Here is a 13,540-nt window from a genome sequence, read left to right as displayed (position 1 = left end):
TTACCACGTTTTCCATGAAGAACAAGTTAATGCTTTTTCGCTGTAACTATTAATTTCTTGTTTAGATTACAGAGTTTTGCTTATTCATTTATGTGTGATTTTTAATTGTGATCACTTCTTTAAGAATGAGTTCTGTTAACTCAGACCCCAAACAACCCATGCATAGTCACCATTTCAGAATTACTCATTTATATTCTTGTGACATTTAATACTTACTCATGTCTTTTTTTTTTTTAAAAAAAAAAAAGCAGAAATGACAGAAGGAAAGGAAAGGAAAAGATTAGTTAAGGAAGTATATTAGTTGCCTGGATAGCACTTCACTATCCAAAAGGTAGGAGGTTCGAGTCCAACCAGAGGCACCTTGGAGAAAAGGCCTGGCAACCTAGTTCTGAAAAATCTGTGACTGAAAACCCTATGGAGCACAGTTCTACTCTGATACACATGAGGTCTCCATGAGGTGGAGTCAACTCCATGGCAACTGATTTGGTTATTAGCTCCCTACAGCTGTTGTAACAAAGTATCACAAATCAAGTGGCTTAAAACATGAGACATATACTGTCTCACAGTTCTGGTGGCTAGAAGTCTGAATTCAGGGTGTTGACTTTCTGAGGGCTCTAGGGAAAGATCCTGCCTTGTCTCTTTCAGCTTCTGGTAGCCCCAGAAGTTCCTCGCCTTGAGGCGCATAACCCCAGTCTCTGCCTCCACCTTCACATGGTTGTCCTCCCTCTATGTCTCTGTCTCTTCTCTTTTTATAGGGATACCGGTCATACTGAGTCAGGGCCCACCCTCTCCCAGTATGCCCTCTTGTTAACTGATAACATCTTCAAAGACCCTCTTTCCAAGCACGGTGACAGTTGCAGGTACCAGGGGATCAGGACTTGAACATATCTTTTCTGGGAACACACTTCGGTCCACAACAGGCAGCAAGAGAGAAGGGGCTGCTTTGCCCTGTGTCTTCCCTCCCCTTTCTACCCTCAGAGCCATCGATGGCTTCCCTTCCCCATCCACCCCACGTGCAGTGCCACGGCCACCAAGGCCACAGTAGGCTTTAGTCTTCCCGCGGGCGGAAGTGTCTGCCAGGGGCCTGCAGAGCAGAGGAAGCTGGCCTCTAGCTGAATGGGGACGGGCATCTGGGGAAAAGTTGGATCCCACTCCTCCGGAAGGAGTTCGCGTGTTCTCCGCGGGTCAAGCCACTTTCCCTCGGTCTGCAGGACCCATCTGGGTTCAGAAAAGGGAAGCCTGCCTGAGAAGCCTCACAGCTAAAGCCTCCGAGACTTTACGAATTAAGCTTGTTCGATAAAGAACAGTGATGAATCCGCGAAGCATCTCACAACATAGATGAATCTAGAGGGCGTTATGCTGAGTGAAGTAAGCCAATCCCGAAAGGACAAATATTGTATGAGACCACCATTATAAAAACCCCAGAAAAGATTTACACCAAGAAAGAAACAATCTTTGATGGTTATGAGGGAGGGGAGGGCTGGGGAGAGGGAGTCACTAACCATATAGTTGACAAGTGTTAACTTTGGTGAAAGAAAAGGTAACACACAATATAGGGGAAGTCAGCACCACTTGACCAAGACAAAGGAAGAAACTTAGAGGAACATCAGGAAAATAACACGAGGCAGGCGCAGTGAATACCGTGACATACACAACCCCACTGCAACAACAGAGAAAACAAACAGTAACTTGCAAGTGGATGTATTAGGCAGCTACAGATGCTGAACAGGGGAAGGAGGGCGTATAGGGGTAGACCCACGTACGCACGTAGGTTAGGCTGTGGGGACTTTTACAGACATACTTGTATGCACAGCGTGTATATTCATATATATAAGAGCAAAAAGGGGTCACAGCCATAGAAGCTTCTAGACGCATCCCAACACCTTGAGGCACTGAGTTACTGAGGCTCAGGGCTGGGGATGCTGGTCTTGGGGGACACCTAGGTCAATTGGGATAACGTAGTTCATAAAGAAAATATTCTACATCCTACTTTGATGAGTAGCACCTGGGGTCTTAAAGCTTGTGAGCGGCCATCTAAGATACATCTATTGGTCCCATCCTGTCTGGTGCAAAGGATAATGAAAAAACCAGGCACAAGGAACGTATTAGTCCAAAGGACAAATGAACCACGTGGTGACCGACTACATGGTGCCCGACTATCAGCACTGACCCCTCTGACCAGGATCACAGTAAAGGGTCCCGGACAGAGTGGAAGAAAAACGTAGAGTGAAACTTAAATTCACAAAGAAAAAAGACCATACTTACTGGTCTGACAGAGAGTAGAGGAACCCCAGAGACAACGGCCCCAGGACACCCTTCTAACTCAGAACTGAACCTACTTCTGAAGTCCACATTTCAGCCAAAGAGTAGACAGGCCTGTAAAACCACCACCACCACAATGAGGAACGTGCTTCTTAGTTCAATCAAGTCCATGAGCCCAAACGGGCAACACCTGCCCAAAAGCAAAGATGAGAGGCAGGAAGGACAGGAAAACTGGACAAATAGAAATGGGGACCCTGGGGTAGAAAGAGGGAGACCTCTGACACATTGTGAGAATCCTAACTGATGTCATGAAACAATTTATGTGTAAATTTGTGAATGAGAAACTTTTTTAAATTTAATTTTTTTAGATAGAGTCACATAAAAGTCACCATTTTAACCATTCAGAAAAATAAAATGAAACCAGACTTTACTGGTCTGATAGAGACCGGTGGAACCCCCAAGACTACGGCCCTTAGATACCCTTCCAACTTGGAACTGAAATCACTCCCTGAGATCACAGTACAGCCACACAACAGGCTCCATACAGTAGACAGGTCTGTAAATGAACGGGTGAGGGATGCATACCTCAGAACAGAGACCTCGAGGGCAGTGTCTGCAGGAAAGCTGGACGAATGGACACAGGGAGGAAGCGGGGAGAGTGCGGACACATTCAGGGGTTTGCAACCAGTGTCACGAAACAAGCTGTTTATTAATGGTTGAGTGGGAAACTAATTTGCTCTGTAAACTTTCACCTAAAACACAATAAAATGATAAAATGTTTTTAAAAAATTAGGCTTGTTCTTACCTGTTCTAAAAAGGGAGCCCTCCATGTAAGCCCCTGAGACAGAAAAACTAACCCAAACCAAACCTGTTGCCGTAGAGTCGATTCTGACTCACAGCGACCCTGTAGGACAGAGTAGAACTGCCCCATAGGGTTTCCTAGGCTGTAATCTTTACGGGAGCAGATCACCAGGTCTTTTCTCCTTTGGAGCCACTGGTGGGTTCAAACCGTCAACCTTTTAGTTAGCAGCCGAGCCCTTAACCATTGTGCCACCAGAGCTCCTTAATCAATCGATAAAACCCCAAAACCAAACCTGTTGCCTCGGAGTTGATTCCAACTAATACCGACGCCATAGGGCAGGGCAGAATTGCCCCTTAGGGTTTTCAAGGAGTGGTTGGTGGATTCGAACTGCTGACCTTTTGGTTAGCAGCCGAGCTCTTAACCACTGCACCACCAGGGCTCCAGGCTAATTTAAACAGACCTTTAAATTGACCTTTCTAAAGACGGTTAAGATCTCTCTAAACTCTTTGCTAACTATGTGAAACATCCAACAGCTTCTTAGCTGGGTATTCCCTTAAAATGTCCTGTTTCTTACCAGTTTCAGACATTTTTCCAAGAACCCAAGGGACATTTACAGTGGGATAATACAGTTCACGTAGTAGAAATGAAACCATTACCGGATTAGCTTGTGATGCAATCAACAAAGTAAATATAATAATAGAGACGCTAAAGAAGAGCAGACGGTTCAGCATCTCAGAAGAAAAAACCACAGTAAATTGGTTACCAGGTTTCTCCACACACTGACCGGGGTTTCTGTTACTAATTACAGTTCTCTGCAGTTAAAGGAAAACCCAGCCACCAACAGGCTTTACTCTTTTTCCGCCTCATTTAAGAGGTTAAAGAATTTCACTCTACGTATACCACTATCTTCTATCATCTTTCACTGACCGGTTTCTATGCTTAAACGCTGAAATAATCATAACCACACTTACGAAGCATCCCGGTTTTGTAAATAAACTAAAGCTTAGAGGGATTAAGTAGTTTTTCCAAATCACGCAGCTAGCCAAAGGCAAAAAAAAAAAAAAGAAAGAAAGAAAAAAATTGGTATCTGGATGTTATCTAACGCTAAAATTCATGTTCTTTCTTATACCCCAAATTTTCCCTCAGGGGAACAAAATGACAAATACTATGTGATACATTGTGCTGATTACGGTACATCGCCGTCAAGTCAGTTCTGCACCATGATGACCTCGGGTGTGTCAGGGTAGAACTATGCTCCATAGGATTTTCTTTCGATGGCTGATTTTTCAGAAGTACATTGCCGGGTCTTTCTTCCAAGATGCCTCTGGGTGGACTCAAACCTGCAACCTTTTGGTTAGCAGCTGAGCCCTTTAAAAGGAGCTGCGTATTACTGTAGTAATAGTTGGGATTTGCGGGTCAAACAAACTTGTATCTGTGCCTGCTCCTTTTATTTACTAAGCTGCCTCAATCACTCCCTTGGCCTCAGTTTTAGCATTTATCAAGCGGAGGTGTTGTATTAAATCACGTCGAAGATCTAAGATCCCTGGTGGTGCAGCGGTTCATTGTTTGGCTGCCAACCAAAACGTTTTTTGCTTTAAGATCTTTGCTTACTTTGAGAATCTGTCCGTATCAACTAATTCAAACACGGATTTAAGTGACATACAGCTTCTCCTCCACAGTGACTTTTGACTTGCGCCAGGTTGCTATAATCTACATAACTATGTTTATCTGACAAGCACCTCTTCAGAAAAGTCCTCTCTGACCTCAGTAAGGTCTGCTCCCTCGGCTTCTGCCCACACCCCGCTCACTTCCTTCGTCTTGTTCATTCCCTTCACAGCACATGTCATGAGCTGTGTGTTTATCTGTATTTGTTTGTTTGTTCAGCGTCTCTCTCGCCTGCTAAGCTGCAGGCTACTGGGTGGCCATGGAGCTTCATCCACTGCTGTGTTTTTCAGCACCTGGAACAGTGGCCGGCATAGAACGGACGCTCAAATGTTTGTTGAATGAATAAATGAGGGAGCACATTATCTTCAAAATGGCGTGTTATTTTCTTCTCAGTTGAAAGGTTAATTTTAGAGGTAGTTACCAAAGATAAAGGCAGCAAAATTTTAATTTCTGTGCATTAGAAAGAAAATCAGAATGATGTTCACTAAAATGTTTCAAACCCCCCAAAAACAAACCCATTGCCATCCAGTCGATGCTGACTCATAGTGACCCTATAGGACAGAGTCGAACTGCCCCATAGGGTTTCCAAGGCTGTGATCTTCACCGAAGCAGACTGCCACATCTTTCTCCTGCGGAGCAGCTGGTGGGTTTGAACTACTGACCCTTCGGTTAGCAGCCGAGCGCTTAACCACTGCACCACCAGGGATCCTTCACTAAAATGTTAACAGTAGTTATTACTGATCTGAGTCTTGGGATTGGGGGTGAATTTCATTTTCTTTAAGCTTATCTCTATTTTCCAAAATGTCTTTACTGAACTTGAATTGTTTTGCAATCAGATTTAAGTTTTAAACAAACAAACTCTCCATGTGACCTCTAACATGGTGTCCTTCGGGGAGCAGTTAAAGCTGTAACCTGTACACTGGGGGGGGCTAAGGAAAACAGGCGGTTCGTCTAGAGCTCCCTCATCGTTAACTAACTGGAGCTGGGAGGAGCCCTGGTGGCGCAGTGGTGAAGCGCTCACCTGCTACTTAAAAAGTCAGCAGTTGGAACCCACCAGCCACTGCTTGGGAGAAAAGACCCGGAGATCTGCTTCCATAAAGATTACAGCCTAGGAAACCCAATGGGGCAGCTCTCTTCTGTCCTATAGGGCCACTATGAGTTAGAATTGATGGAACAGCACAGCAAGAGGAGGCATCTCGTTTCTCCAGCCTCGCTAGGAGGTCTGTGCCCAAGACCATCCCGTATGCATCTCGGAGCTGGTGGTGAAGCACGGGTAGCTAAGTGCGCAAGAGCCACTGAGCTGGAACCGCCTCACAGTGGTGGGAAGAGCCACTGAGCTAGAACCGCCTCACAGTGGTGGGAAGAGCCACTGAGCTGGAACCGCCTCACAGTGGTGGGAAGAGCCACTGAGCTGGAACCGCCTCACAGTGGTGGGAAGAGTCACTGAGCTAGAACCGCCTCACAGTGGTGGGTTTATGCTAGCAGCAGTCCATGGGTAGTGCAAACGGTCAATGCGCTCGGCTACTAACCAAAAGGCTGGAGGTTCAAGTCCACCCAGAGGTGCCTCAGTAGAAAGTCCTGGTGGTCTACTTCTGAAAAATCAGCCATTAAAAGCCTCATGGAGCACAGTTCTACTCTTACACATATGGGGTCACCATGAGTCAGAAGCGACTCAGTGACAACTGGTTGGTTTGTGCAAGCAGGAACGTGGGGAGAACCTGGCGTGGACTCAGAGTGGGGCTGCAGGCTCAGGTGGGGAGGGCTGGCCAGTGGCTTCACACGCAGAAGCAGATGAGCAACATGGGTTGTATCCCCAGTACCCAAAGCAATCCCTGGAGCATCCTGATTGTCGTGTCTCTTGAATGAGTGACGATTTAGCATCTGCTAAATCCAAGAATATGATAATCTAATGGTTGCATGACTTTGAAAACAATAAGTTAGGGTTAATATTCCAGCTCCATATATATATATACCTGGAGAAGCCCTGGTGGCGCAGTGGTTAAAGCACTTGGCTGCTAACCCAAAGGCCGGTGGTTTGAACTCACCATCCGCTCCGTGGGAGAAAGACGTGACAGTCTGCTTCTGTAAAGATCACAGCCTTGGAAACCCTACGGGGCAGTTCTACCCTGTGCTACGAAGTCGCTAGGAGTCAGTATCGACTGGATGATGACGGGTTTGGTGTTCGGATTTTTATACATACCTGAACGGTTCTGGACTTGTTACTTATCTCTAAATTTCAGATTCTTCAAATGTCAAATGGGGGTAATGATAGCAACTTTCAAGGTTATCGTATTAGGGACATAATTAACAAATAAATGAAAGTATTATTATATTTTAGAAAAGTATTTTAGTACAGTGTAAACCCATGCAATGATCTCCTAACATCAGATTAGCAGCTGAGCCGCCACCAAGTCTCCTTGCAGCTGAGCTGCCACCAAGGCTCCTTGTAGCTGGTTAACACCTTTGAAATTACACAAAGTAAAATGAAAACAAGGTAGCTTTTACTTTTTCCCTTACAGAAATAAAGAAATCAGCACTCTCTGAGTTTACGTAACTGGCCCAAAGTTACATGGACAGGAAGCAGCAAAGCCGAGACTTGAATCCACAAAGTGTTTGTTGCACATCCACAGTATCTCCCGCCAGCATCTCCCTCACTTTTTCCAAAATTCCGACTCCAAGGGCCCAAGCCTATACCTTCTGACTGAGAATTTCCCAGGCAGTTCTTAGGAGGTAAGAGAGAAATCCTGATCCTAAAACCAACCTGCCATCAGCATGGAAATGCAGATGACGAGTGAAAGTGTCCTCCCACGGCTTTTCCAAAGAGGAGGCCCTGGTGGGCCTGGTCCTGAGGCTGCAGCCTGGCACCCAGGATGAGAACGGACGGCGGCTGGCTCCCTCTCCATGGTTCCACTGTCTGAGTAAGGATGAAGCTGTACAACACCTCCACCAACAAAGAGGCTGAGGTCCACGCTCACTCTTATCTGAGATTTTGTTCTCTGGGTGGAAATAAGATGTATCAATACATCATGGAAAATTAGAAAAGGTAGAGTATGGTAAGATTAACCTACAATGTGTCAAAAGTACCAGAAAACATAAAAAAAAAAAATACCTGTAAGCAGTGGTATGCTGGTAAAGGCTAACCAATGGCTGTGAAAACCCTGCCCTGATCTGTAGCCTGCGTGGCTTTCTGTGGTGTAAACACTCCCATCACGGCCTGTTTCAAGCTCCCAGTGTGAGGCCTCTGAGTGCAGAGCTGTGAAGAGGTTCGCAGTAGCACATCATGATACAGCATTTCCACCATACAGATACGATAGATGGAAATAACCTCAAGAGACTAGATAACAGTACAATATGGTAAAATCATTACAAGGAGTGAGTTTTACTGTTTATTACCTTTGTCTTTAACATGTATTTTATTTACTTGTAGTTTTACATGATTTGATCTTTAACAACGGTTATGCTTAACAGTGCCACCCATCTGTCAGTCATACTGTGGTGGCTTGCGTGTTGCTGTGATGCTGGAAGCTATGCCACCGGTGAAAAAAAAACCAAACCAGTTGCCCTCGAGTTGATTCTGACTCATAGCGACCCTAAAGGACAGAGTAGAACTGCTCCATAGGGTTTCTAAGGAGTGGCCGGTGGATTCGAACTGCCGAACTTTTGGTTAGCAACCAAGCTCTTAACCACTGCGCCACCAGGGCACCCACAGCAGATAGGTTTCAGTGGAGCTTCCAGACTAAGACAGACTAGGAAGAAAGGCCTGGCAATCTACTTCCAAAAATTAGCCAGTGAAAACCCTATGGATCACCACCAATATTGTCGGATATAGGGCTGGAAGACGCAAACATACCAATGATCGTGACGATGGTGCAGGACCAGGTAATGTTTTGTTCTGTTGTACATGGGACCACCATAAGTCAGAGCCAGCAACTGACAACATAATCAACAACTGGTTCTCACAGATCCTGGTGGCGCAGTGGTTAAGAGCTCGGCTGCTAATCAAAAGGTTGGCAGTTCACAATGAACAGCTGCTCCTTGGAAACCCTATGGGGCGGTTCTACTCTGTCCTGTAGGGTCGCTATGAGTCGGAACTGACTCGACAGCAACGGGTTGGTTTGTTTTTTTTTCCCTCTAGTAAGCCGGTAGACATGGGCTCCAGCATGCCCCTGCCTGTAGGGGTCTCTGGGCAGAGGGCTCCTCCCATGGGGAGGATGTGGTCTGAAGAAGGACAGATCTGTGCTGAAGCTGGACGGGCGCATGGGAAAAGCCCCAGCATCCTTAGGAACATCTCAGGAACACGCCTGAAGCCCCAGCAGCGCACACCCACCGTGAGACTACCCGGAGCCTCCTCAGAGTCTTAGGGCGAGAGGAGGCAGGAAGTTTCTTTGAGCTCCTGCTGATCCTAAGAGGAATTAAAGTAGGTTTGCCTTCAGGAGAAGTAAAAACAAGTGTTCTGTTCCTACGGTTTCCTGGGCTCAGCCCTCCCTCACATCTCTACACTCTGGGAGACAGCTGAAGTTCCTTCAGAGCCTCTTCCCTCCCAGTTAAAGGATTAAAAATGTAAACACCTGCTTGCGGTGACTGCCTGGAATTCATTCTCTCCTGGAGGAAACCAAAAACCAAACCTGTTACTTCTGGGTCCATTCTGACTCACAGCGTCGCTATAGGATGGAGTAGAGCTGCCCCATAGGGTTTCCAAGCAGTGGCTGATGGATTCGAACTGCTGACCTTTTGTTAGCAGCCGAATGCTTAACCACTGTGCCACCGGGGCTCCCTCCTGGAGGAGGGGGCGTCAAAAACTGGAACCTAAAAAGAAAAGTCAACTTTAAAGTGTCTGGGCTAGGAAAACAAGCTTGAGGCATTTCAGGAAGTGCCTGAAGTCAGCCCCGTGTCCCTCGGATTGGCCCCAATACATACCAGCCACGCCCCTAGGCGTCTCTTCTGTGGGAGGAGAGCACCTGCTGGCAGGTGCACCACGTTGTCTGTTTGGTTTGGGGTCAGACAGTCCTGGATTGGAATCCAGTTTCCTTGGGTGCACTGCTTCACCCCTGTAAACTCACATAAATGGAGATAATAGTACTCACTTCAGGGTTCTTCCGAGAATCAGAGTACATAATCCATCTGAAGACTTAGCAGAGCGCCTGCAACACGGTATGTGCTCAAACTACCAAAAATTTTTGGTACTAAAAGTTCTAATGAGCATTAATCCATCCATTTAAATAAGAATGGAAACAATAAGCCTCCCTTACCCTCCCCGAAGAGACTAAGTCTGTTGGCAATGGTTTTGAGCGCTGTAGTGTAACTGAAAGAAAAATAGGGGGGAAACACACACACACACCCCCAAATCTGTTTGACTAAGCACTCACACCTTTCTCACACTGTTGAAATAATCCCATCCATTTCCTAACACATTGCATGTGAAGAATACCATTTCAAATGAAGTTAGTACATTTTTGTTTTTGGATGCTACAATAGTCTACTCTTTTTTTCTGCTTCTTATGTATACATATAACCAAGGAGCCCTGGTGGCACAGTGGTTAAAGTGCTCAGTGCTAACCAGAAGTTCAGCAGTTGGAATCCACCAGTCACTCTGCGGGAGAAAGATGTGGCAATCTGCTTCCGTAGAGCTGTACGGCCTTGGAAATGCTGTGGGGCAGTTCTACTGTGTCCTGTAGGGTCACTATGAGTCAGAATCAACTCAGTGACAAGGGGTTGGGGGTGGTGCATCTAACAAGCAAAGCCAGTTGCTGTCAAGTCAGCTCTGACTCATGGTGATCCCATGGGTGTCAGACTAGAAGTGTGCGCCATAGGGTTTTCAATGGCTGATTATTTTGGAAGTAGATCGTCAGGCCTTTCTTCTGAGGTGCCTCTGGGTGGACTCAAACCTCCAACCTTTCAGTTGGCAGCCAGGCATATACACTTGCATTTACAGAGTGGGGATCAGACTGTATGTACATACTTTGTAAAACCCAGTTGCTCCTTCTGCTCAAACAGTGTGTTGCTAACAGCCCCCTGCTGTCAGAGGCAGTGCCCTTCCTATACAGCGTTTGCAGGTACTGGACAGTGTTCCTGGGGACTGTGAAGTTGACACCAAAAGGAATGGCAGAAGGCCCGTCAAGCTGCAGTTTGGGAGTGGCAGAGAGCGCCTCAGGAGAGCGCCACAGCTGCGTCTTTCCGCCCCTGTGAAAACTGAAAGCTCTTGCATACCCAGAGGACCGAGGAGCCATCCCAAGCCATGTGGTAAGTCAGTAAGCCCACGATGAAGAAATGCCACACAAGGACTTTCCATCTGGGAGGTGGAACAGAAGCAGAGAGCAGTAATTTCTGTTTTCAAAGTGTGGTTCAAGTACCCCAGATTTGGGGAAGTCACCCCACAAAGCAATCAATAAAAATATAACGCTTCTCATACAGAATAGTGCAATTTAGCAAACCGAGAGACCCAAGTTATAGCTTTCTGCACAGGAGACCAGATGGTCTCTGGTTCAGCTGCAGGCCTGCCTCCCACCCAGCCTTCACAGGGCAGCAGTGGCCACAGCTGAGTGCAATCAGGAACTCCCCTGCCCTTCCCAAGGCTGCTGGGGGATTTCGCTCCCCTGCCCCCACGTGAGGGCCACATCTCGGCCTGGGGCCCCATTTCCCTAACTCAGTCGCTTTACATAATGAAGGTGAAAGTTGGTGAGTGCAGAAATGTCCGCAGAGGGGAGGGGAAGGGGAAGGAAAGTGGAGGCGAAAGAACACTGTCCCTGTCATCCACGTCTGCCCTCCTCCTCCACAGTCCTGGGGACAATCAGAAGGGGAGAGGGTTGTGGGCACTGAGGAAATAGCCTTGTACCCTCACGTGCCCGGAGTGTGATTTAGATCTTTGCCCCTGTATTCCACTAGGCAGCCAGGTGGGGCCTGAGGGTCCAGGGCCTGTTACCTCTGCAGTCTCATCTGGGATGCCGTAGAAGCTGCCGGGCCAGAGCAGAATCTAACGATAGCCTGGCACGCCATGGTCCCTGCAGGTCTGAGGGGCACCCTGATCCACCCAAGATGCTGAGTAGGCCACGCAGGTCCTCCACCACCCAGCAGCTGCAGACCAGGGACCCCGTTAGTGCTGGACGAAGGAGATGGTGTTCCCGCTAGCCGAGGGACAAGGCCAAAGCCCAAGGAGCAGACAGTGGCGGGGCTGGGGCTGCTGGTCCCCAGGGCTGTTTGTAGGAGGCGGCCCTGAATCTCTACCTCTGCTGGGTAGTTCATCCTCTGGGCACTGCTGGGCCTTTTTAGTGCTGTCTGAGCTAACTGCCTACCACCCGCCCGTCAGTTTGATGTACCGTGATGGCTTGTATGTTGCTGTGATGCCAGAAGCTATGCCACCATATTTCAAATACCAGCAGGGCCACCCAGGGTGGACAGGTTTCAGTGGAGCTTTCAGACTAAGATTAGGCAGAAAGGCCTGGTAATCTACTTCCAAAATGTAACCAATGAAAACCCTATGGATGGCAACAGAACATGATCAGATACAGTGCTGGAAGATGAGCCCCCTAGGTTGGAAAGCACTACAGAGTAGCTGCAACATCAGTGGGAGAGGCAACGCTTCGTTCCGTTACACGCACGGTCTCTGAGTCAGAGATGACAGAACAGCAAAGCCAACTGCAACGTGGCTGCTCTAACAGCGCGTACGTGTTCTGCACATTAAAGCTTTGTCATTCTGAAACACTTCATGGGAAGAAATTAAATTAGAATACAACTCCACTCACGTTATCATACAAACTTACATGTCACTTAAAGAAAATGAAACACATTCTCTTACTAAAGCCGCATGTAGATACACCCAAGTTTATTCCAGTTTTCATGTGTTCTGTAAAAATATCATGTTTTATGTGCGTCATGAAAGAGACTGGCTGATAGACTAACGGGCTGACCTGGTAGCCTACCCATTGTTAACAATTTTGTTTCTATGAGTAAATGAGTGCTGATTTCCAGACTACAGATACACCAAAAGCAAACCCAACCCGTCACTGCGAGTCGATTCTGACTCATAGTGACCCCATAGGACACGGAAGAACCGCCTTGTAGGGTTTCCTAGGCTGTCATCTTGACGGGAGCAGATCACACCAGGTCTTTTCTCCCATGGAGCAGCTGGTGGGTTTGAACCACCAACCTTAAACCACTGTGCCCGAGGGGTCCTCAATTACACGTATATAAACCCATTATTTGGAGCCCTGGTGGTGCAGTGGTTAGGAGCTCAGCTGCTCACCGAAAGGTGCGCAGTTCAAATCCACCAGCTGCTCCTTCGAAACCCTATGGGGCAGCTCTATTCTGTCCTATAGGGTTGCTATGAGTCAGAATTGAGTTGACCGCAACGGGTTAAACCCATTATTGTCCCAGCCTGAGCCTCTTCAAGTAAACTGCAACCGGTTGCAACTCGACCTGAAAGTGCTTGTTGCTGGCTGCAACAGCTTCGGGAGGGCTGTTCTGTAACGTCCTTTATCAGAGCTTCTTGAAGAACCCCTGTGGTTGTGCACGCCTCAGCTCCGGTGGTTTCTTACCGGCCAGTTTAAAAGTCATTTTGCTAGCAAGCTCTGAGAAGAGCAGGGTGGTTTTTGTAAACCTGTGTAAGGAAGGCCTGGCCAGGAAAAATACAGTGCGTACACAAATCTTTTCTTTGCTTCAATGGTTCTTTCTCTTCACTCTCTTAGGGGGTCACCTGGTTCAATCTTAGACTTTAGAAACGTTCTTGAGTAAAATCACCTAACTGACCCCAGCAGATGAAATCTGCTATTGCATCAGTCATGAACAGCCAGTGAGAACCCTGTTGAACCAGCCAGT

Source organism: Trichechus manatus, unplaced genomic scaffold (assembly GCF_000243295.1).
Source record: "Trichechus manatus latirostris isolate Lorelei unplaced genomic scaffold, TriManLat1.0 scaffold00160, whole genome shotgun sequence".
Classification (NCBI taxonomy): domain Eukaryota; kingdom Metazoa; phylum Chordata; class Mammalia; order Sirenia; family Trichechidae; genus Trichechus; species Trichechus manatus.
This window is presented reverse-complemented; position numbering follows the sequence as displayed.